Here is a 21,893-nt window from a genome sequence, read left to right on the forward strand (position 1 = left end):
GCGATAAATCTATGGATTTCAACGATGTAGCATTCTATAGAGATGCTTATTGGGGCTCAAGTCCCAAATATAAACAGTTCAGTAATAAGTAAAGTTGATTTCCGGTTTGCAGAAACAATTGCCTTAAAAGACTATAATAGTTTTTACTTTCTCATTCTACTGTTTATAACAGTAAAAGAAATTTTGAAAGTAATGAATCGAAATGACGTCATTGCGCTCGCGTCATGTTTGCCATTTATAGTTTTTACCGTAAGTATACAGGAAGCTTGAAGTTTAAATTTCTATTGAAGACCCGTTTATAATGAACATAACTTAAGGGATAGTACACACAGATTTCGTAAAAATAAGCTTTATTTTCATGATCAGGAGACCTAAAAACGTTCTATTTTCAGTGAAAACCCATAATAATTGTACGATTGCAATGCCTACTTCCTGTAAAATGTTTTTTTTTTTTTTTACTTTATATAAAAAACTAACAATTTTATTTTTGAAAAAATTTATTTTCAAATGGATCGACTGTGAATAAAGTGACTAGAATTCTCAAGTTAAATAAAATAACAGATTGCCTTCATTTACTGTCATTAAAGATTAAAAGAAAAAACTTTAGTCTCTACTAAATCTAATTTTGATTGAATAATTGTCCATTTTCGTAACGGCCCTAGAAATGTATATGAAATCTAATGAGAACTAATATGCATTATAACTAATATAAGAAAATATTAGTTACAGTTGTCTAGGCTTTAAGTCTTATAAAGTATGTATATAGAAGTTGTATTGAGTTAAAAGGATATGTCTGTAATTACAATTTGTGTATAATATATTCATCGCAGTGCCAGTACCCTGTTGCAGTATTAATGTAAACTGTACACTTCTTAAGGTAAACACAGACTTACTAAACCAGTTCAACATAAACGTTTCTACCGCTCTCTATCTCCGTGATAAATCAACATATAAATATATATATATATATATATATATATATATATATGGCCTAATATTAATTAAGCGTCCGGGTTATAATTATAATTTTGTAATTTGAATACGACACACTACCAACATACAAATGTATATTTTACTTAGTATAAATTAATAATATTATTTAATTTAAATATTATTAATTAAAGAAAACTAATTAACTAAATTATTTAGAGAAGAAAATGGGGGGGGTTAATTCAATAGTTTATGTTAATTTATAAATCAAATAATCATTTATAATAATTAACGAGGATATTCGTTGTAAAACAACATCGATTGCGCAGAAGTTTCGAAACGCTGAACACGCCAGAAATAAATTTAATATCGAAGTAAAGAAAAGATCAATTGTGAACAGAAACTTCCAAAATTTTCCGTTTCAAAATGATTTGGCCAGAAAAAAAAAATCGCTTAAAACTACAAAAAATTTTACATTAAAAGAAAAATTCCAAATTTGGAGAAAATCGATTAAGCAATCGATCGATTGTAAAAATATTTGTAGTATCCACACTATATTTTTTAATTTAATTTTCTTTTGGGGAGGGAACAATTTTCGCCAAAAAAAAAACTTAATTTCATTGGCTTTGATTAAAAAAATAAATATTTATTATAGTTCAATTGTTCAGAATATTTTATCAGGGGGGCCGCCCAAATATCATCTCTTAAAAGATGGCTATATTTAGAAAAAAAAGGTTAAGAACCGAGGTATAGTAAGTGTAATAAATAACCTTTTTGCAAGTATGTACACGTTACTGAATGGAACTATTTTATAATATAATTTTTATCGTTTAAATGGGATTTAAAATAGAAGAAAACAAATAAGAAATCAATGAGTAAAGAATTTCTAACCTTAATAAATTAATATTAATGAGATTCAGGGATATTCAACTTTAATTAGTTAATGGTGAGATAGCAAGTGGGTTTTAGGTTAGTTGTCTGTCGTACGTATTAAACACTTATCTAAAACCTTTCTAACCTATCTTCATGTTTGTAACCTTCCACATTCTAACCTCTCTGCAGGTTTCCTTTCCCACTCAAAGTGAGTATGTTAAGCACAAACACATGTGTGGATAGCTCTTCCAACCAATTAGAGCAATTGTGTATTGTGCCTGCCACATGACGTAATTCTTTTTTTTCTTTTTATCTATAGTTAATATGATCTTTAAAGTTTGTTCTTTAAGCACAGCATCAGCACTTAGTATTCTATAAAGAGAACTGACTTTTTCTTCTTTCTTTATTACCTTAATAAGATTTACACCTGGATTACTTTTCTTCTACCTTCCGAGATTTAAAGCATTTATTTCTACTCCATAATTATTACGCTTTTCTTTTGTAACACTTGAACAAAAAAATGAGGCGTGAATGCTCTCACGACGTTTTTTAAACGTATAAGTCTATCACCAAGTTACTAACGAAATATCATAAACATGGTAATATCGTAATAATCAGTAATACCACAATGTGATGAATCATAATATTATACACGAAGACAATGGCACAAGGACCGCTCGGACCCACCACCAAGTTACTATTTCTAATCGATTTTATACTTTCACCTATCATCAGGGGTTTGGTTTAACCGAAGTTGTAGGGTTTGATTTCCGCTTTAAAGAATTCATAAAATATACCACACTTTTCTTCTCTTGAAAAAAGAGTAATGTCACAAGGTGGACATCAAGATTTCAAAAATGCAGAACTGAAGCACGGCCCAAATTGGCTGAGAATTTAACCAGAACAAACCAAAAATCGCAGGCAATTTCATGTTTGAAACAATTCGAAACCGTTTTTTAATTTTAGTTGCTCTAAATTCGAAAGGAAAGTTTTTTGCTTGTTATAAGCCTAGTATTATAAGTTTTGAGCACCCCCCCCCCAAAAAAAAAGATATGGTTTAAAAGTGGTACATCTGTTGGTGCAACAAGTAGCATTTTATCAGCTGTAAAAGCGAATATCATTAAATGCCAAACTTGAAACAGAATACTTCATTATTGGACCCTATCAATTGGCGCATTCTATGGTACGTTTTTCTAAGTACTTCACTGCTAGGGTCTATTTTATAAAAAGCACTTTATTAAAAGAATGATAATTCCAAAATATTATTAAATTGTTTAAATTTATTAATAATGATAAGCATAAAATATCCTGCTAAAAAAACAATCAAACAAATCCGTTTAAAATTATAAAATTTGTGCAGAAGGTGCCTTTTTATTCAGAACTTACCGACCGAAGAAATTATAAAAATGTACTATAGTATGCGCTAATTTTTAGCTTTCATGTTAAACTTTAAACTGAACATTTTTTATGTTCTAACGATTGACCATTAAACAAAAACAAAATCAAGCTAATTGTAAGTAATTTTAATCAGCTTCCTCTGTAATAATATAGTACTGTACGTGGACTCCCAAACTACGATTCAAAATCCATCGTTGACTCAAACAATGGCTTCAACGAAACTGTGAAAAGACACAAGGAATCAGCTGTGTAGACGACTATAATAGCCGTCTGGGCTGGTGCTAGTGCTGTAGTGGTGTTTCAAGCAATGAGTTGGCCGATAAGCTGGCTAAACGAGTTCACAAATTGCAGCAGTCTGTTAAGCCAGATTTCTCTCCACCGCAAAATTAGTGATGCAGTGAGGAATACTCAAAGAGGATTTCCGACGGCGAAAATTGACCGACACTGGGTAACCCACAGTGTAGATTGGCCACTGGGTGACGACTACCTGAACAAGCATCAGCGTAGAATTGATGTAGTTGATTCTCAACTTGCTCACTGCTGGAATGACCAAATGGATATAAACTACCTCAGCGCAGGCGAGGCACTGCAGGATATGAGTAATGATCTGCAAGAATTGTAATGTCACATTCAGCCACGCTTTACTGCGCTAAGATGCTTGGAGTAGCCAAGATAGACAAAGACGTAGATGATAGCTTTAAATAATAATAATTAAGAACCCTTCAAAGTAAATTAAATAGAAATAATTTGCAAGAAATCAACAATAGAGCATTTGGTAGTCCTAATAAAATTAGAATCACAACCCTTTAGGACCCATAGCGCTTCCACAAGTTTCCCTATTATGGGCAATTCCCTTCCACCAATAACTCCCAGTAGCGAAAGATCCTCCTGAACTATTATCAGCCCACTGCAATCGCTATTTCCCCCTTTGTCGAGAGCTACCTGGACCTCCATTAAGGAGTTTCCCAACAAAATCAATCTGGATCCCTTCGTTCTACTTGACCATCGTAGACAACCGTTTTTCTTTCGTTGTAGTAAGTAGTTAACTTTGTTTACCGAAAAACAAGAAATTCCAACCAAAGAAAGTGAAAAATTGAAATTGTCGCCTCAGTTAGGTTTTTCTTAGCATTAGAAGTACATATTTCCAAGTAATTTCTCAACTTAGTTTACGCTAAGTAATTAGGAACTTTTAATCAATTTTATTTTATAGTTTCAGTTAATTAGTTTGGCAATTCACAGCAATCGTTTAACTGTTAATAGCATAAATTACATGTATGTACTGCATATCATCTAATCAACAATTAACAAATAACTCTTAAGTATGAAATGTGACCGTTGTACAGCTTAAAATCAAACAAATTACAAAAATAAAAAGTTAAACAAGTACAGAAACTTCTAATACAGAACTTAGAAATTTCTAGATCTAATATTTTTCCAAATTCAATTTTCCCTCAAACACTAAACCTAATCTGGTGGGAAAAAGCAGTAGTTCTCTGATTCCTTAGAAATAATGTAACTAATCATCTGTTTACAATAAAAACCTCCAGCATTGTTGCATCATTTTTGGATTAGAACGTACGTACACTTCATAGATGAAGTTTAGGAACTGTTCTTTATTTTATCGTAGAAATTGTGTTATATAAGTTAGTTAAGTAACTAAATTATAATAGCAATAATAAATATTTGTCTAGAGAAGTTTCTCAAATTGAGTTAGTACTATGAGTGAGGGTACCTTATGTTCAAATTCCTCCAGTGTTAGTTAAATTTGGGTTAACTTAAAGTATTCATCATTTGATTAATGGATCAAAGAGTATTGCCCAAAAATGATTGGATAAATAGAAGTAAGTCTTTTTTTAAATAAAAGTATAAAAGAAAGTACTAAAGCAATAATACCTTTTCTACATATTAACTCTTATACACCTGCTTGTTAGGTTAGATTTGCAGTTAACTTGATGCTACGAAACCGATTGCCACATCACAGCTTTTATTTCACCTTACTGGATCATGTTTTCTGTAATTTTAAAGTAAAATTAGATTTCTTTTTATTATAAATTTCAAAATGAAATGCATTATTTTCATTAAAACAAAAAAAGCTTTAAAGAAATCTAACGAATGACCGATTTTGTTAGTTCTGTTGAAGTTAAGGTATGTAAATTTGTTCTTTATTTCATTAATTTTTGTGAATTATTTTTGTATGTTACCCAGATTATTAGGACGCTTGCGTTCAAACCCCAAAGAACAGTCAATTGTGTTGAGGTGTTTAATTTTCAGTCAACAATAATGTAAAATGCATGATGAAAAAAACACCTTAGTTCCTTTTAAACCAGAAAAATGCTAATACATAGATTGTCTAGCAATTCCAAAAGAAAAAACGCAAGGCCGAAATCGTTCAGTTTCATAATCTATCTAAAGAATGTAAAAAAATCTGAAACGTTTCAAAGTCAAACGTAAAAAAAGGAACGAAAAAGATCTAAAACTATCAACTATTCTTAAAATACTATGTAGAGACACATCTACCAGTTTTATTTCAACCAAAATAGATTAATTATGGATTTCTGTTGATCATGAAATAATAGTTGCAATTTTAAAGAATTTTATTTGTTCATACACTTAGTAAAAGAAGATCATGTTACCTGGCACATATGAGTTAGTATCTAGAGAGCAATTTTTTTTAAAGATGTAAGTGTTTCTGATTAAAATTTGTTCAGGAAGATCTGGAACAGAATATACAAGAAGCGTATTAACATCAGGTATGTTTTTATAAATTCACTTTTGTCTTCCAAGTTATCAAGAAACTGTTTATACTCGTATCTATGAATTAATGACAAAATTATAGAAAGTAAGCTTAACAAAAATGAAATTTTGACCCACTTCTAATTTTTGCAATACTTTCAAAGATTTGTCCATTAATTTAATGGCAAAAAGTTTTGTTTTTTTAATCATAATTCTTTAATTAATGAACCTAAAATGTGGATACTATACTTTCCTAAAGTCTTGAAAGTTGAAAATAATTAAAACAGAGAGAAATAAGTCCCATTTGTTGTTAAAATTATAAATTATTACCTCTTTCCTTTGAAAAGATTGTATTCATAAAGTGGTAAAAGTAATTCAACTTTCAAAATTCTGTCACCATTATTAATGGAAAAAGCATTGAAATGTTGCGCATGTATAGAATGCATTTGATATCAAATGAAGGGAAAATAGTAATAATAATGAAATAAAAAGGGTAGGGATTAGCTATGAGGTTAGCATACTGGATTCCCACGCGGAGGTCCCGGGTTCGAATCCAGCAGCTGACCCTTAGATTTTCTCTTCCTAGGAGCTTCTTACAGCTCACTGTCCGGTGATGGACAGTGTTGTCTGTAACGAGAGAACACTGTCCGGAGGCCGGCAGTGCACTGGAAAAAGCTCCGGGCGCTAATGACCTCAGCTGTTGATGCGCAAAAAAAAAAAAAAAAAAAATAATGAAATAAAAACATTTTTCAAATCTATTGTAAGTATGATTCGTAATTTAGAAAGAATGAATACTTAATGGGTGCCTAATGTTCTCACCATATTGAATTTCATTTCGTTAATCAAACCAGTTCATTTGTCGATTACTGTTATTTTAAGCAAACTAATAAAAGTTGAACTGTATTTCTATTTAACTGCCTTTAATAACTAAAATCACTTTAATGGGTACCTTTTTGAATTGCGCTTGCTTAATTTCATGTATTATTGGATACATTTAAATTATACTTACATATTTAAAATTCGATCAAGTGACGCCATCATGCACGGCTCCAATCGGCACTCTATCAGGAATGGAGGGAACTAATGTAACTTTTACATCCGAGAATTCAAATTGAACATTTAATGTATATATATATTGATTTTTTTTTCTTCTGACTTTAAAGAAATTAACAATTTAAGTATTTTTTAAAAAATTATTTAATAATATTTAGTTTTTTTTTACTAGTATCATTTCGTTTAAAATATTGCAATTTAAAAAAACTTTTTAATAAGTATTATTTTTAATACTTTATTTTTTAATTAATATTATTTTTTAATAATTTTTAATATTATTATTACGTATCTTTAAAGAAATAAATAAATATCCGTCTATTGTTCATATTAATTTCTGTGACGTCATTTTTTTTCAGTTTCGCCATTATCGAGATTAAGTGCCATTAGAAGAATTTTATTTGAATAAAAGAATAGATACTTTATCAGTTGTAAAAGTGTAGTTTGTATAGAAATTAATTTTTAAAAAGTCTTGTTTAGTTTTGTTCTTTTATTAAATCGTTTCTTGTAGTGTGTTTTTTATAAAGATACCAACAAACTATGTAAATGGTATGTAATACTTTACTTCATTTTTTTTAAAGATATAAAGTGTATTTTAAAGCATATTCAGATAATTTTTGTGTTCCATCTATGATGAATTTATGAATTTTATTCAGTTTTTGTTAATTTCATGATTGTAGAGAGATGTTAAAATCTATTTTTAAGTAGATATTTTCTACTTGGATTATCCCTATGTGAAATCCAATATGGCCTATGGTTTAGCAACTATTTTGCCAGATTAATTCAGATTCAACTTTTTTTGTTTAAAAAAAAACTATTCTTTTCAAATGACTCAAGAAGAAACCTTCATCTCATTAAATAGTTTATGAATTGGGTTTAAAAGTTGGGCCAATGTGTAAAAATTTGAAATTTCCATTGATGATTTTTGAATGGTTTTCTCAATTTATGTTGATTGCACAATACTTCAATGAAAGCTGAAATGATTAGTTTCCATTAGCTCATTTTTTCAAAGAACTTTTTATGGACAAGTAATACTTCTATAGATATAAATATATAGACATAATTATTTTTTATTGGTGATAGCTACTGAGCCACAACCAACTAAAAAGTTAAGTTCCATTATCGTAAAAGCAAATTTTTTATTACAGCAAATACTTGTACGAGGGTCGTTTGAAAAGTCCGTGCAAAAATAAAAACTACTTAATTTTTTGGGGTAAACCTTTTTTATTTTTCAACATAGTCTCCTTTTAGGCTTATACACTTCGTCCAACGCTGCTCTAGTTTGTTGATCCCTTCCGAATAATAGGATTTGTCCAAGTCTGAAAAATAGCCATTCGTTTCTGCAATCACCTCCTCGTTTGAATAAAATCTTTTTCCCGCCAGCCATTTCTTCATATTGGGGAACAAATAGTAGTCCGAGGGAGCCAAGTCTGGAGAATAGGGGGGGATGTGAAACGAGTTGGAACCCTATTTCCATTAATTTTGCGACCACAACTGCTGAGGTGTGAGCTGGTGCGTTGTCGTGATGGAAAAGGACTTTTTTGTGGGCCAATCGTGGGCGTTTTTCTTGCAGCTCGGTTTTCAAACGGTCCAATAACGATGAATAATATGCACCTGTAATAGTTTTACCCTTTTCCAGTTAGTCGATGTGGATTATTCCTTGCGAATCCCAAAAGACAGTCGCCATAATCTTTCCGGCTGAAGGAACGGTCTTCGCCTTTTTTGGCACAGATTCCCCCTTGGTAACCCATTGTTTAGATTGTTCTTTGGTCTCAGGAGTGTAGTGATGTATCCATGTTTCATCCACAGTGACGAAACGACGCTTAAAGTCCTGCGAATTCTGGAACAGCTGCAAACCGTCCTTGCAACACTTCACACGATTTCGTTTTTGGTCAAGCGTGAGCAATCGCGGCACCCATCTTGCGGATAGCTTTGTCATGTCCAAATGTTGATGCAAAATATTATGTACCCGTTCATTCGAGATGCCCACAGCACTAGCAATCTCACGCACCTTCACTCTTCTGTCATCCATCACCATATCATGGATTTTATCAATGATTTCTGGAGTAGTAACCTCAACAGGGCGTCCAGAACGTTCAGCGTCACTTGTGCCCATATGGCCACTCCGAAAATTTTGAAACCACTTATAAACTGTTCTAATCGAAGGTGCAAAGTCACCATAATGTTTATCAAGCTTCTCTTTAGTCTCCTGAGGCGTTTTGCCTTTCATAAAGTAGTGTTTAATCAACACACGAAATTCTTTTTCGTCCATTTTTTGAAAATCACTCGACTTCCTCGATTCAAACGAATGCCAAACACAAAGAAATAGACCGATCTGGCTGAAACTTGGTGTGTGTTCTTCCAAGAGATGCTACTAACTAAACATAACCTCGATACGCGCCAGTGGTGCTATCTCTCTGACTTTGCACGGACTTTTCAAACGACCCTCGTAGTTAAAGATATGAAAATGTTTTCTCTAGATGATCCATATTTTCTAAATATCATAAAGATGTGTTTGGAAAATAATGTTTTAATGGCCCATTAGAATAGGAATTTGTATTGAATAAGCTAATGATTTGTTAGAATTACATTGATTTGCCCAACATTTCATGGGCTTTTTAGCTTGCTGATTGACTTAGTTTATTAATTTTATTACTAAACTTTTGGAAATTTCCTGTATATGAAAAAGGAAGGTTTATTGCTAATTTCAGTCACAATTTTTTGTTATTTTTGGTCAAGCTTTCGACCTAGGGGACTAGATCATCTTCAGGGCGTCTACAATATTTTTTACATTGTTGCATCTAAGGTTGGTATGTCTTCTGACCTGACTTTAAGATACAGAAGATACATCAATCTTAGTCGTTAACTATATAAAAAATACTATAGTTGTTAATGAGCAGAAGCTCCAAAGATGATCCAGTCCCTAGGTCTGCAAAGCTTGGCAAAAAAATAAAAATCTTGACTGAAATTGGCATTATTCTTTTCTTCTTCTTAGGTTTAGTGAATCAGTCACCAAAAACGGTGAACAATACTCTGCCTGTATATTGTTTTCTCTTTGGTATAACCACTATATGTAGCTCCCCAGAGGAGCGATTTGTATATTTTTCTATTAGCGTTAAGTTTAAGCGAAAGTTAGTTGGCTGTATCTATTTTTGTCACTTACTGTTTATTTATTACGCTGTAATTAATTGGTTTAAAATTCTTTAATTATTAATAGATTGATTGCTGGCAGAGATTAAAGCTAGTTTTTTTTTTTTTTGCAAATAGTGATGATTCCCTGGAGTGAATGCAGTGTATTTAATGGAACTATTGCTTTATTTCTTCGGCTTTTGTGCGTACATTGCTGATCTCATCTTAGATTAGTTTCTTTTCTGTGGATTTTCCTAACTGCACTCTATTCTAATTAATGGAAGAATGTAGTTTTTTCGAAAACAGACAATTTAATTGGTTTAAAAAATTAGTAAAATTTCCTTTTAGTTCAGATATTTTTCTTTCAGCATAAAGGCTTTTATTGTATTTAAAAATCGATATTCATTAGTAAACTTTTCCTCTTTTCTTTAGATTTACTGCTAGGAAAATGATTTTCCATTTTTTCTTTTACTTATAGGGTGGGTTGTGCTCATTTGTGCAGTATCTGGAAAAAAAAAAAACCAGGGAAACCAGTTTATAAACTGAAAATAACTAGTTTTCCCTGTTATTGCCCTATTACTGCACTATTATTTGGAGCTTCACCGCCTGAACACCTCACCAAATCCTAACTATTCTGTCTCTGCTCCCTGCCTTTATCCAGCTTTGCTACCAACGAAACTTACAAAACTCTTTTGCTAATCCAACTCTTTCATCCACAGAGCACTATTACTATATAGATTCCTGATTTTTCAACAAGCATTTTCATTTAATCTCTGCGTAAATACTTAATTACATCTCTTGCTTAAAGAATTAGAAATTTAAAAAAAAAAGCTATTGAATGTTTTTCTTATTTCATTTATTTTTTTTAATCTAATAATCTTTAAGAATTCAACTTGATTGCTTTTTCTTATTACTGATAGTCTGGATGAACTGAACGGTCTTATATTACGTGCACCTAATGGCTATAATTCTAAACAAGTGAAGATAAAGAATTTATTCTAAGAACCATCTCACCAAATGCATATTTAATTGTGTACAAAATCGAAGCTAATGGAACGTCCACATGATTAACGATAAGCAACGGACAATGGGCATAGACTGTACGGACGGGACACGGGTAGTGCTGGCCTCTATCTGACAGCTATTAAAGTTCTTACCTTATTTTCTGATTCTTAGTAGTTTGAAGTGTGCGCATGTGTGGGGTGAGTGGCTTTCAGTAATTAGCGTTCCAAAAACGGATCAGAAAAATGAAAATAATTCAAATAAAATAAACTTTAAACTTTGTCATTAAATATATATCATTAATTAAGTAAGGTTCTTCAAAATACATTCGCATACTCTGAATTATTCATTTCTTTGATTTTTTTTTTTTCTTACCTCTCAAAAAAGGAAGTGTTACAAACGTACAGATGGTAAATTTTGAGTTTTAACCGGAAATAACCGATTGGAGGTCTTCTGAAATATCGCAAAAACCGAAAAAATCACCGATAGCTGACACTGGATATTTCCGCTTTACTCCCATCTAAGGATCCGACTGTAGTTTAGCGTTCTCATCTGGAAGTGCCAATTAATAGATCCTTATTTTTTTGAAATATTCTAGGAAAGGGCCTCCTAATGATTTTCTTCAAACTTATTGCATACTCAATTGCCCTCGTAGTTCAGCAAGTTTCATTTCAAAAATATATTGCCAAGAAAGTCAAATTAATTACTTCTGGCCAAAATGATTGGCACTTCCAATAAAGTGCCATTTTATAGTAAAGCAGTTGGTTTCCAAATTGAGGGGGGGGGTTAACTTTTCTGGCCATGATTTTGCTTATCAATTTCCATAATCCTCCTATTTAACTAATTTATATCCCTTTTTAAAATATAAAACCCTCATGAATGTTTGCTAGTTTAATAATATATTGTAAGAAAAAGAAATCGATATATCGGAAATACATCACATTAAAATTACACTTATTGGATAGGATATTAACGATAATTGCGAAGAGTAAATGATTTATCGATTATTCTGTTTGTATTACCAATTTCTTAGAGCACACAAAAATTTAGCAGGCCCACTTTTTATGTTTTTTTGTTTTTATTTTCTCTTGCTAGATAAGAAAAAGGTTGGTAATAGTGTCATGGTTTCACCGGAAATGGATTTTTTTTACGATTTAGGCTCCCATGTGTAAGTCTGTTTGTGGTCAACTCAAAAAAACAAGTATCTAAAGAAGTTCTAATTTTATATCTGATTTAGGTACCACTGCCCTTTACAATAAATAAACTTTTGGTTCAACGAACCGGAAATCCCATTTCACTGAATAGATTTTTGAAGTTTTTGGCGATTTTTCTGAAAAATAGTACCTTTCAAGTTAATAATATTGATGTGAACTACGTTTTTAGTGGAACTTTTATGTATATATAAGAACGGAAACTACGATTAGAGGAAGTCGCGTGAGTAATCAGGCCAGATTTTTTAAAAATATATTGAGGTTTACGGAAGCAAAAATAAAAATAAAAAGGAAATCGTTAAAGAAAGTAAAAATCCCATGAATGATAAATGAATTGAAGCAACATAGGAGATGATTTTAGGAGCTGAAATCATTACAATTGAATCACCACTAGATAGGCTTTATATTGTAGATGTGTGTATTTGTAAATCCTAATTAAGTCAGTAGTTGGATGCTGTAAAGCGTCTCTACCATGGACCAAACACCCACTCTCTCTATCTCTCTCACTCACCACCGTTGAGGTCTTCACATTCTGTATCTGTGCCAACCAAACTACTCTCTATAAGGGCGGCAACAGAGCAGTAGTAGATTCACTGGGACAGAAAATTGGGTACAACAGGGATGTGGCTGTATACCTTTGAACGTTGTTCGCAGGGAGTAGACGAAGAGAGAAGGTTTAGAGAGAACACTTTGACGACGTGCGTTTGATCCCGTCCAATGGGAGAACAGGAGGTCAAAGATACTGTGTTAATGAGTTCAAATCCCACTCCTGCTGCTTCGTGCGCATATTGCCTCTACTGCTAGTCGCTCTCTCTCTAGTGGTTTGTTCCTTAAAATTCCATTCCAGGCTTTTGTCTGGCTGATCGGGAATGCCATGCTTCGGATCAATTTTTTTTATTCATACTATTACAATTATAAATTTAAGGTTATGTAACTATAAAATATATCTTTCTCGTACAGGATTCAATATCCTTACATTTAATCTAGAACACCCTAGTTTCAGAATCATTACTACTTAATAACTTTGTAGTACATACTTAGGACTCCAAAAAAAAAAAAGAAAAGAAAAACAATCTTTGGTATGCAAATTTGATTGTTTGTCTGTCCGTGTGCTTTAACAGAATATCTCCGACCCATAATTTGTTAAACGGCTCAAACTTTTATATATCGTTTTGGACGACGCACTTTACAGCATTTAGAGGAAAGCCTTGACGTTTCACACCACAACATTAATTGCCAACACAATCTTAGAAAATTAACTTGATTTATATACAAATAATCACAGAACCAATAACTTAAAACCAAATAATTAAAATCAGTTTAGGAAGTCGAGTCAAAGCGGGCTATGAAGTCACCTGATTCAGCACATGACATGGCTGGCACAATAAGTCTCTTGTGGCTGCGGTGCCATGGGGCCTGTCCCATCTACTATTCTATTCTAATACATAACTTTTACGCCACACAAATGCACACATTCTTGCCGAGATATTTGAAAATATAGAGAAACATGAATTTCTTCATGAATTTCTCGAAAACTGCACCAGAGTTCAAATTTATTATATCGATATAATGAATATGTAGCAATATTCCCAAAATAAACGTTTTCTGCTTTGGTTGTCTAAATATAATGGAAATGATTGAAGTCTTTTAGGTGGTTTGTTGAGGTTGTGTGAAATTTGGGGAGTGTTGAAAGAGGTGCGGTCTCAGAATAATGATGATGCTGAGTACTGATGATCATGACGGTGGTACTGTTTGTTGATGCTGTGACTAGAGATGTTGCTCCCTCCTACTAACAACATAGTTTGCTTCTTGCTCTGTTTCCTCTTCTACATCAACTTTGTCTTCATCTCCCTAAATTCTCTCTCTCTGGATATGTAACAGTTGTACGACGATATAGTCTGTCGGTTACTTTACACAACTCACCATTCTCCTGCTTTGATTTTATATCACTCAAAGTTCGCTGCTAACTTGTTAAATAGTTAGCTAACATTCGTAGTGATTTATTAATTTAGTTAAATTAGTTGGGGTTTAAGTTTGATTGGTTAATGTTTTAAGGCAATCACTACAATACGGTAACTAACTACACACATATGCATCATATGATTCTTAGTTGGTAAGGAAACTTTGACAAAATGGAGTTTCCACCGGTTATGGGTTTTTGAGGTTCTCTGACTTCTAAAGAGGTTATGTTTTCGAAATATCTTTAAAATTAAAAACCCCTCCTGAGCCTGAAAACTTCGAACTTCAATTTAGTCTTACAACCTGACCGTAACTTAGCCATCAAAATTCTTTATCCATTTTTGTAAAATATATTCATTTTTTTCGAAACCGGAAGCTATTTTTGCATTATGTTATTAGTAATTGAATATGTATTAAAATTCGTACTTACCATACTTTCTAAATTTTCGTATAAATATTTTAAAAAGATTATTGTGGGGGGGCATATATTTATATTGAACACATAAATTCATGCACGTACTATAATAAAGTTGGCAGTGAACTCACAGTGTGCGACTTTTAAATTAGAAAATTACCCTAATAAACCATACTGAAAACAAGGTAATTATACTTTAGTAATTAACAGAACAAACATTTACTTAGGCTCTATATTACAATAAAATAATAACAATTAGGAGTATGTTTACACTATTGTAATAGGATATGTAACAATATGGGTCCTTAGAAATGTAAAGATATTTTATGAAATTGCTTAGAATAACCGATTTGTGCTTGCCGGAAATAAAGCTTTCTAGACCTACGGGTATTGAGAAAAGCTTAGTGTAGCGGTTCCCTCACACAATTGCTCGGTAACCCATAATTTTTTTGGGGAAAATGTTTCCCAAAAAACAAATTCTACGCATATTTTTTGGGTAGATAGAATAGGAAGTTTAAACAAAGAGATATTTACGGAAAAAAATTGTACAGAAATGAAAAATTCATCAAAGTAAAATAGTACTTCCGCTAAAACTATAGATTTTACGAGATTTCACTATAAACCACAAGCGATCCAGAGGTCTATTGTTGTATCTATCTATTGAAAACGAAAATCCTGATTTGAACCTAAGGAGTTGTTTTTTTTATTTTATTTTCGACTATTCTATCGGCGCATTCACAAAATATGCAAACAGGATGTAGAACATGTGCACACACAAAAGATTTGTGCTTTTCTGGTATGAACACTCACATGACTTTTTCGTATCTCATATTACGTCATTACATCTTATTGAAACATACAATTTGTAGTATGTAATTTAAAAAGAAAAGTTGTTAACATCAATTTTTATATATCGTAAGTTCATTTTAAAGGGGCAAGTTTTCGGAAAAAAAAAGAAAAAAGCTAAACACGGTAAAGTACACGATTTCAGAAAAGCTGCCCTACTGAATATCAGTAGATTATCGTCAAATTTGGAATTTCACTTAATGAGGCCTTAATTTCAGTGAAATGGCCACTTTTACAGGAATGCTTCCCTCAACCGTTTTTCAAAATTGTCCATGTATGAATTTCGCTGGAGTCATAGATCTACATGTTGGCAACTATAGTTGGCCAAGTTTCAAGAAAACCATAGCAACCGTACACTGGTACTTCCGGACCCAAATACTATTCTCGAATTCGATAGTGGCATCTAAATCAATTGTTTTTTAAATTTCTTGTATTTTCTTTTTTCTGAAAACAGATTTTATATGATCTTGGAATGATACATAATTTTTAAATTAAAAAAGAAGCGATGTTGAGATTTTGGGAAACTTGAGCAATCTATGTCGTTGAGAACAAGTATGGGTAGACGTGTCTTTGAGAAGAAATGTATTTGGGCATAATTTATCCAAATAAATTGATCCTTTTCTAATAGATAAAAGACATGGAAGGTTTTTTTTTCTAATTTGATTTTTCTTGTAATATATTCTGTAACTATTTAGTAAACTTAATGTTTAACGTTAAGTGCCTTTTTTTGTTAACATTATTAAGTACAATAACCTCTTGATTTAATTAAACTTAAGTAATGTTTTGCTATAAAAAGAAAAAAGAATTAATTATTTTCATTGTTATTGCTCGATTAACAACCAGTCTACACTAATTTAGCACTGTTATTTTTCACGTGTGAATGCTGTACGACCATTAATTCTGGATTTTATTTTATTTTGTTAATTAAATGGATAATGACTTTGTCAGCATTTATTCTTGTTTCTAATAAAAGAATGATTGCGATCGTGGATAATTTCTCTTATCGAATTCTCACCGGAAATAGTATATGTTCTAAGATCCACTGAGTCCAAAAAATCGATTATAGAAAATTGGTGATCTATAACTTTTATTTGAAACATTTATCGCAGGATAATTCGCTTATCTCCTGGGAGTGAAGGAGCAGAAGTGCCAATACTACATATTGTACTGGCTTACCACCTGTATAATATTAATAGGAAACAAATGACAGTCTGAATTTCCAAAATTTATGAAAATCGGCTGACCGGATATGCCCTTTTACCGAATAGAATTTTCCGTAGGTATTTTAAGATTATTCCAATCTTGAGTGGGGAAAATTCCTCCTAAAATAAAATGAGAATTAAATTTCACATAAACGTTCTAAGTTAAAGGAAAATTTTTCTCTTAGAACTTTAAGAGAATAGTGGAAAGAGGAAATCTTGTTATTTTCCAGTTATTTTTAATTGAAGGGGGGTTTGTTTTTCATACTGAATTATCTCTTAATTGTACTGTTCTGCTATCTAGGTGGTCTTGTAATATCTTTTGTACAAATATTTAGTAAAGAAACTACTCATTTAGTGCCTAAGGAGTAATGCGATAGCTCCTATACTTTTGATTCCCCCCCGTTTACAAACTAATGCGTTAAGACTAATCTATTTAGTGCAGCCCACGCATATAGGAAAAACTCTTCTAAAAACTGGACAAGACCACTTTACCAGAGTACATTAGTCTTCTGCGGCAACTTAAATACTTAAGTAGGTCTGCGGGTAGTCATGAAGATTGATGACGTACCATCCATTCTTTCCTGCAAATGTATTCGTTGCATTAGCAACCACGTAGTAATAATCAACGTGGAGAAATGGATGATCTACTTAAAGGGAGCTTTATCGATTCGGATTTGTCGATTATTTTGTGGGAATAAAAAAAAACAGATTGTCTATTTCTTTTATTTTTATTTATACTGTTTTCAAATTAAGCTACCGCAAGAAGTCTTTGTATTTTTTTGATTGTGGACTCTATAGACCACAGTTCAGATTAAGGTTGTTCGAGTTTATTCATTCTAGTTAATCGAAATAGTTTTGTAAAAAAAAGTTAGTTTGGGGCTTCTTTTACAATTTTTTGTTAAGAAGATATCCCGACAACAGTTCACTATCATAATGTCGAATCGATCTTCAAAGCTTTGTTAATCGATAAACTGTAAAACTTGCACTATTAGAATAAAAATTATGTTTAGCGATAAGTGGTGTGCGAAAGGATTTCCCATTGAAGAGCGAGATCATTTGCGGAAGTGGATTACCTTTAATGGGCTACTTCCTGCTGTAGTACAGCAACAAAATGAGGCTGTTGATGGGAACGCTCAAGAAGAATCTTTATTTTAGTCTTTTTTTTAACACCTTTTCGTGCTTTTGTTCGTCAAAAAAAAGCGGAAGGGGAATATTGTACACGTGTCAAAAATCCCAAAATATCGAATGTTTCCGTTTTGAGATCTCTCTCTCTCTCTCTCTCTCTCCTGCTTTGTGTGTGAAGAATATGTCTCAAAAAACTGAAAAATAACTGGAATTATGATCCTTTAATATCGATTTGGTCCCACCAATCAAACCGATAGTATCTTATCCTTCTACTGGAAGTACGATGTTACAGAATGGATTTCCCTCATTCATTTGAAACATTTAACGAGTTAAAGTTGATTAAGGGCACTTTCCGATGAGCGGTTATGATAGGTTCCTTCATAAGTAACATATTTATTGTAATGTAAAGTCCTGTAAATAACCAAGGAGAGTTAAATATATTAATATTAAAGGTTGAAGAAAAATGATGTTAGAACTCGAAATTACCTTAAGAGATTGTTATACCAGACTTTGTCAGTTTGCTTTTTAATTACATCTCTTTTAAACAATCCGAAGTTAGCAATTCATTTAAGAACTACATATAAGTAGTCAATACAAGAGTAGCTCCTTGATGCTTGATAAAAGCTCTTTTATAGTAGCCTTTTATAGCAGTCGACAGTAAAATTAACTATTTAGTTACAGCTGTTAAATAGTTTGTTTTTTTTATAGTGAACAATCGGAAGTAGATAACCCGTGCGTTTATAACCACATTTGAGTTGTTTGGTCTTCCGTTCCCCTCTCAGGATATTCGGAGTTCTTCTCTGTTTTATGGTAGTCTAAAAATGTGCTTTATTGTTCATCATGAAGGCAGTGGTTCTGACTAATTGTGTTGTTTCTTTTTTTATGGCGCCTCGTAAGTAACGGTAATTATATTATTGTTGAAGTTCTATTAATAATCTTTATTTACTCGATAATTTGTATACTTCCTTTTTTCCTTTTTTTTTTAAGAGGAAGCGATGATGCAAAATGTTCAGTTTTGGGTTCTTCTTTTTCGAACTTAGGAAACGTCCAACTTTCAATTTCCGGATATGTATGTGCTGATAACTAACACTGATAACGCTTGACTAAATTTGAACATGCCCACTCCGAGGAGAACAAGCTAATTGCTCTCAGCACACGATGAGAAAAACGAAGGCCGTTGGTGTTTTAATTGCCTCGAAGAGATATCTTTGGAGAAGTAGGCTGTCTAAGGGATTAAAGAGAGAACGACGCGTTCCGGCTCAAAGACACCACTGACTATACAGTCGGTTCAAGTTTTGATTCGAATAAATTTATTTTCTTCTATTTTTTCGAAGTTTTTTTTTTCGAAAACCCAAAGAATAAGGAACAGAATTCATTAATTGAATTGTTCGTTAATTGAAGTTCTCAATAGCATCCATAAAAATCTAGTCCCATCTTTGTTTGGTAACCTTTTATCTAGAAGGTAGTATTCCCTGAATGGACAACATAGCCTCCTCATTAGGGCAATATTTTTCTACTAGAGTGCATTACTTTAAAAATTTCAAAATAAATTAAATATGAAGTAAAATAAATAGTGGATAAAAACAGAGTTTATTAAATTAATTGTTTATATTAGATATATTTAGTGAGGCGTATAATCGAGCAGGAGATGTGAACTATCCAGACACGAAATGTTGCTTTTTCTTTGTTCAACAGTCTTTAACAAAAAAAAAAAAAATGGGTGGTTGGGCAAGGAGGGGAAGTTTGAGCGTCATGTTCATCTCCGTTCATTTCTCTACAACCAACCAATTCTCCTCTCTCTTTCTCTTTCTTCCGGAGCCGCTCAATCATCACAGTTAGAGACCTTCTCCCCCGGCTGCCTATTAGTAGAGCTCTGATGGCCTACAGGCGGTCGGCGGCCAGTCGCCCATTTAAGGACTTGGACTAACCCGCCGCTCCAACTCAGTCAGTAAAGAATTAATGGTTTATTAATAGGAACTAGTCACGATTCTCGTATTATCCACTGCTCGTTATATCTGTAATAATAAACACGAGAAGCTCTTCTTCCTAACTAAGCGCGACATTTTTATTTCCTCTCTTCTCTCTCCCTCTCTACTTACTACTGCTTCTAGCTTCTTTGTTATAATAAATAATAATATCATTACTTCCTCTTTCTCTGCTTTTGAGAGAAAGTACGGATTTTCGATTTTTCTTCTTCTTTTTCCCCAAACGAAAATATCTATTTTACGAACAATTGTTTTTGACTAAACGGTTTGTGTTTGTTTACCCGGATGTGCGGTAGCATAACTCAAAAACGGATAATCGCGTAAAGTTTCTAATACGAAGCTGTGCTTGCATCGTAACTAAAAAGAAAAAATGGAAAATCACCGGTAGTTGAATTTAATATTTCCATTAGTTACCATCAAAGAAGAAGATTTCACTAGGATGAAAAACTTAATGCCAATTTCAGTCATTATAAACTTTATTATGCCGAGCTTTTTCGACCTAGGGACTAGGTCGTCTTCAGGGCTAATTTACAATAGGTATACTGTTTTACATTGGACAGACACACCTTGTCCATGAACAGACAAGACAGAAGACACAACAACCCTCTAATGATGTAAATCCTTATATTGTAAATTAGCCCTGAAGATGACCCTAGTCCCTAGGTCGAAAGCTCGGCCATAATAAAGTTTATAATGACTAAAATTGGCATTAATTTTTCATCCTATTGAAACTATGATTCAGTCACCAAAAATAATGAACAGTAATAAGATTTTAGTTAAAATCTTTCGGAAGAAAGTACCACTTTTACCAATTTTTGAGTTTTTTTTTAACTACTTGGAGCGCTAGTTGCACACATTTAAATCTAATACTTTTTGTTTTAAACGAATATACGAATTAGACGTTCGGGAGTTGTAAATTTGTGAGTTGGAGTAAGAGTAGTAAGAAAAAAGGCGTGTGAGTGTGCGCATCAGATTTAATAATTTCTCAGGAGTCAGCTTTTTAAGTATGTGTTGGACTAAGCTCTCTTTTAAAGTATTTTTTCAAGTACTAACCCAGTACCTTAATTTTTTTTTTTTTAGTGATTGAGTGGTATTCTAAATTAAAAAAAAAAAAATCAGTTGGACGGAAGTGTCCGTTTACTGAATGAATTTTATGGTTTTTATTATTCGTAAAAAAATATCAAAATTGACATCGAAAAAATTTATTAATTTTAATTGATCAAAGACAGCCAACATTTATTAAGTTAATAAAGCAGGTTATTAATTAAGTCATTAAAACATCATGTGAAATAAAATATGCTACTACGTGTGAGCGAGTGAGATAGAATGAAGAACGAACTTCCGTTCACGTCCCTTAGTTATGATGTGCCACAGAAAACGACTTTTTTTTTTTCTTTTTCTTCAGAAAAATACAAAGAACACTGACTGAAATACTCCGCACAGCTTCCTTCAGCACTTAATAAGTCATCTCCCCCCCATTCTCTCTCACAGTTCTTGTCTTCAAGTTCTCCAGAAGAACTCTACGACATTTCTCAAACTTGTAAAAGATATATATGTATATTATAAAAGGGAAGTATGATGACGAAGAAGTAGGGTGGACATAAACTGTCAACATCGTGATCTCTAAACATGGTGACGGTGGCTGCTAACCAACATCACTAACCACAGCCAGTATGTAAATTTGTTTGGTATTTAAATTTTTTTTTTTTTTTTAATTCTTCGTCTTTAATTTTATAAATATAACCTCTTGTCACCCACAAATCAGCTGTTAATTATTATGGCGCCTACATTCTGTTCTTTGGCAATTTTTTTTTTCTTGTTTAAATTATGTCTTTTCTTCTTAATTAACGAATCTTATAATTAATAAATTAAAGATTCCAATATAAAAAGCATACTTAACGTTTTTGCCATTTCGTCTTAAGAAGAAGTATTGGCAATCGTGTGGAATGTCGTTATTTAGAAGTAATCATTTTGTGATCAGCTAAACATTTGCAAAGAAATATAGCATGAAGATACAAACTATTTCCTTTTACTC

General features: G+C 32.3%; 1 protein-coding gene and 1 long non-coding RNA gene across 4 annotated transcripts in view; both read left to right on the plus strand.

Moving 5' to 3' along the window:
- Nucleotides 1-21,893, plus strand: part of LOC141461199 (uncharacterized) — a 154,058-nt gene that overhangs the window by 35,662 nt on the left and 96,503 nt on the right. The gene's annotated exons all lie outside the window — the stretch shown is intronic.
- On the plus strand, nt 4,734-7,456 carry LOC141461204 (uncharacterized). The gene is made up of 4 exons (XR_012462670.1): nt 4,734-5,042; nt 5,133-5,346; nt 5,816-5,951; nt 7,344-7,456. It is a non-coding gene; the product is annotated as an uncharacterized lncRNA (long non-coding RNA).

This window comes from Rhodnius prolixus, unplaced genomic scaffold (assembly GCF_049639745.1).
Source record: "Rhodnius prolixus isolate KJV_2025 unplaced genomic scaffold, Rpr scaffold_6, whole genome shotgun sequence".
Taxonomy (NCBI): domain Eukaryota; kingdom Metazoa; phylum Arthropoda; class Insecta; order Hemiptera; family Reduviidae; genus Rhodnius; species Rhodnius prolixus.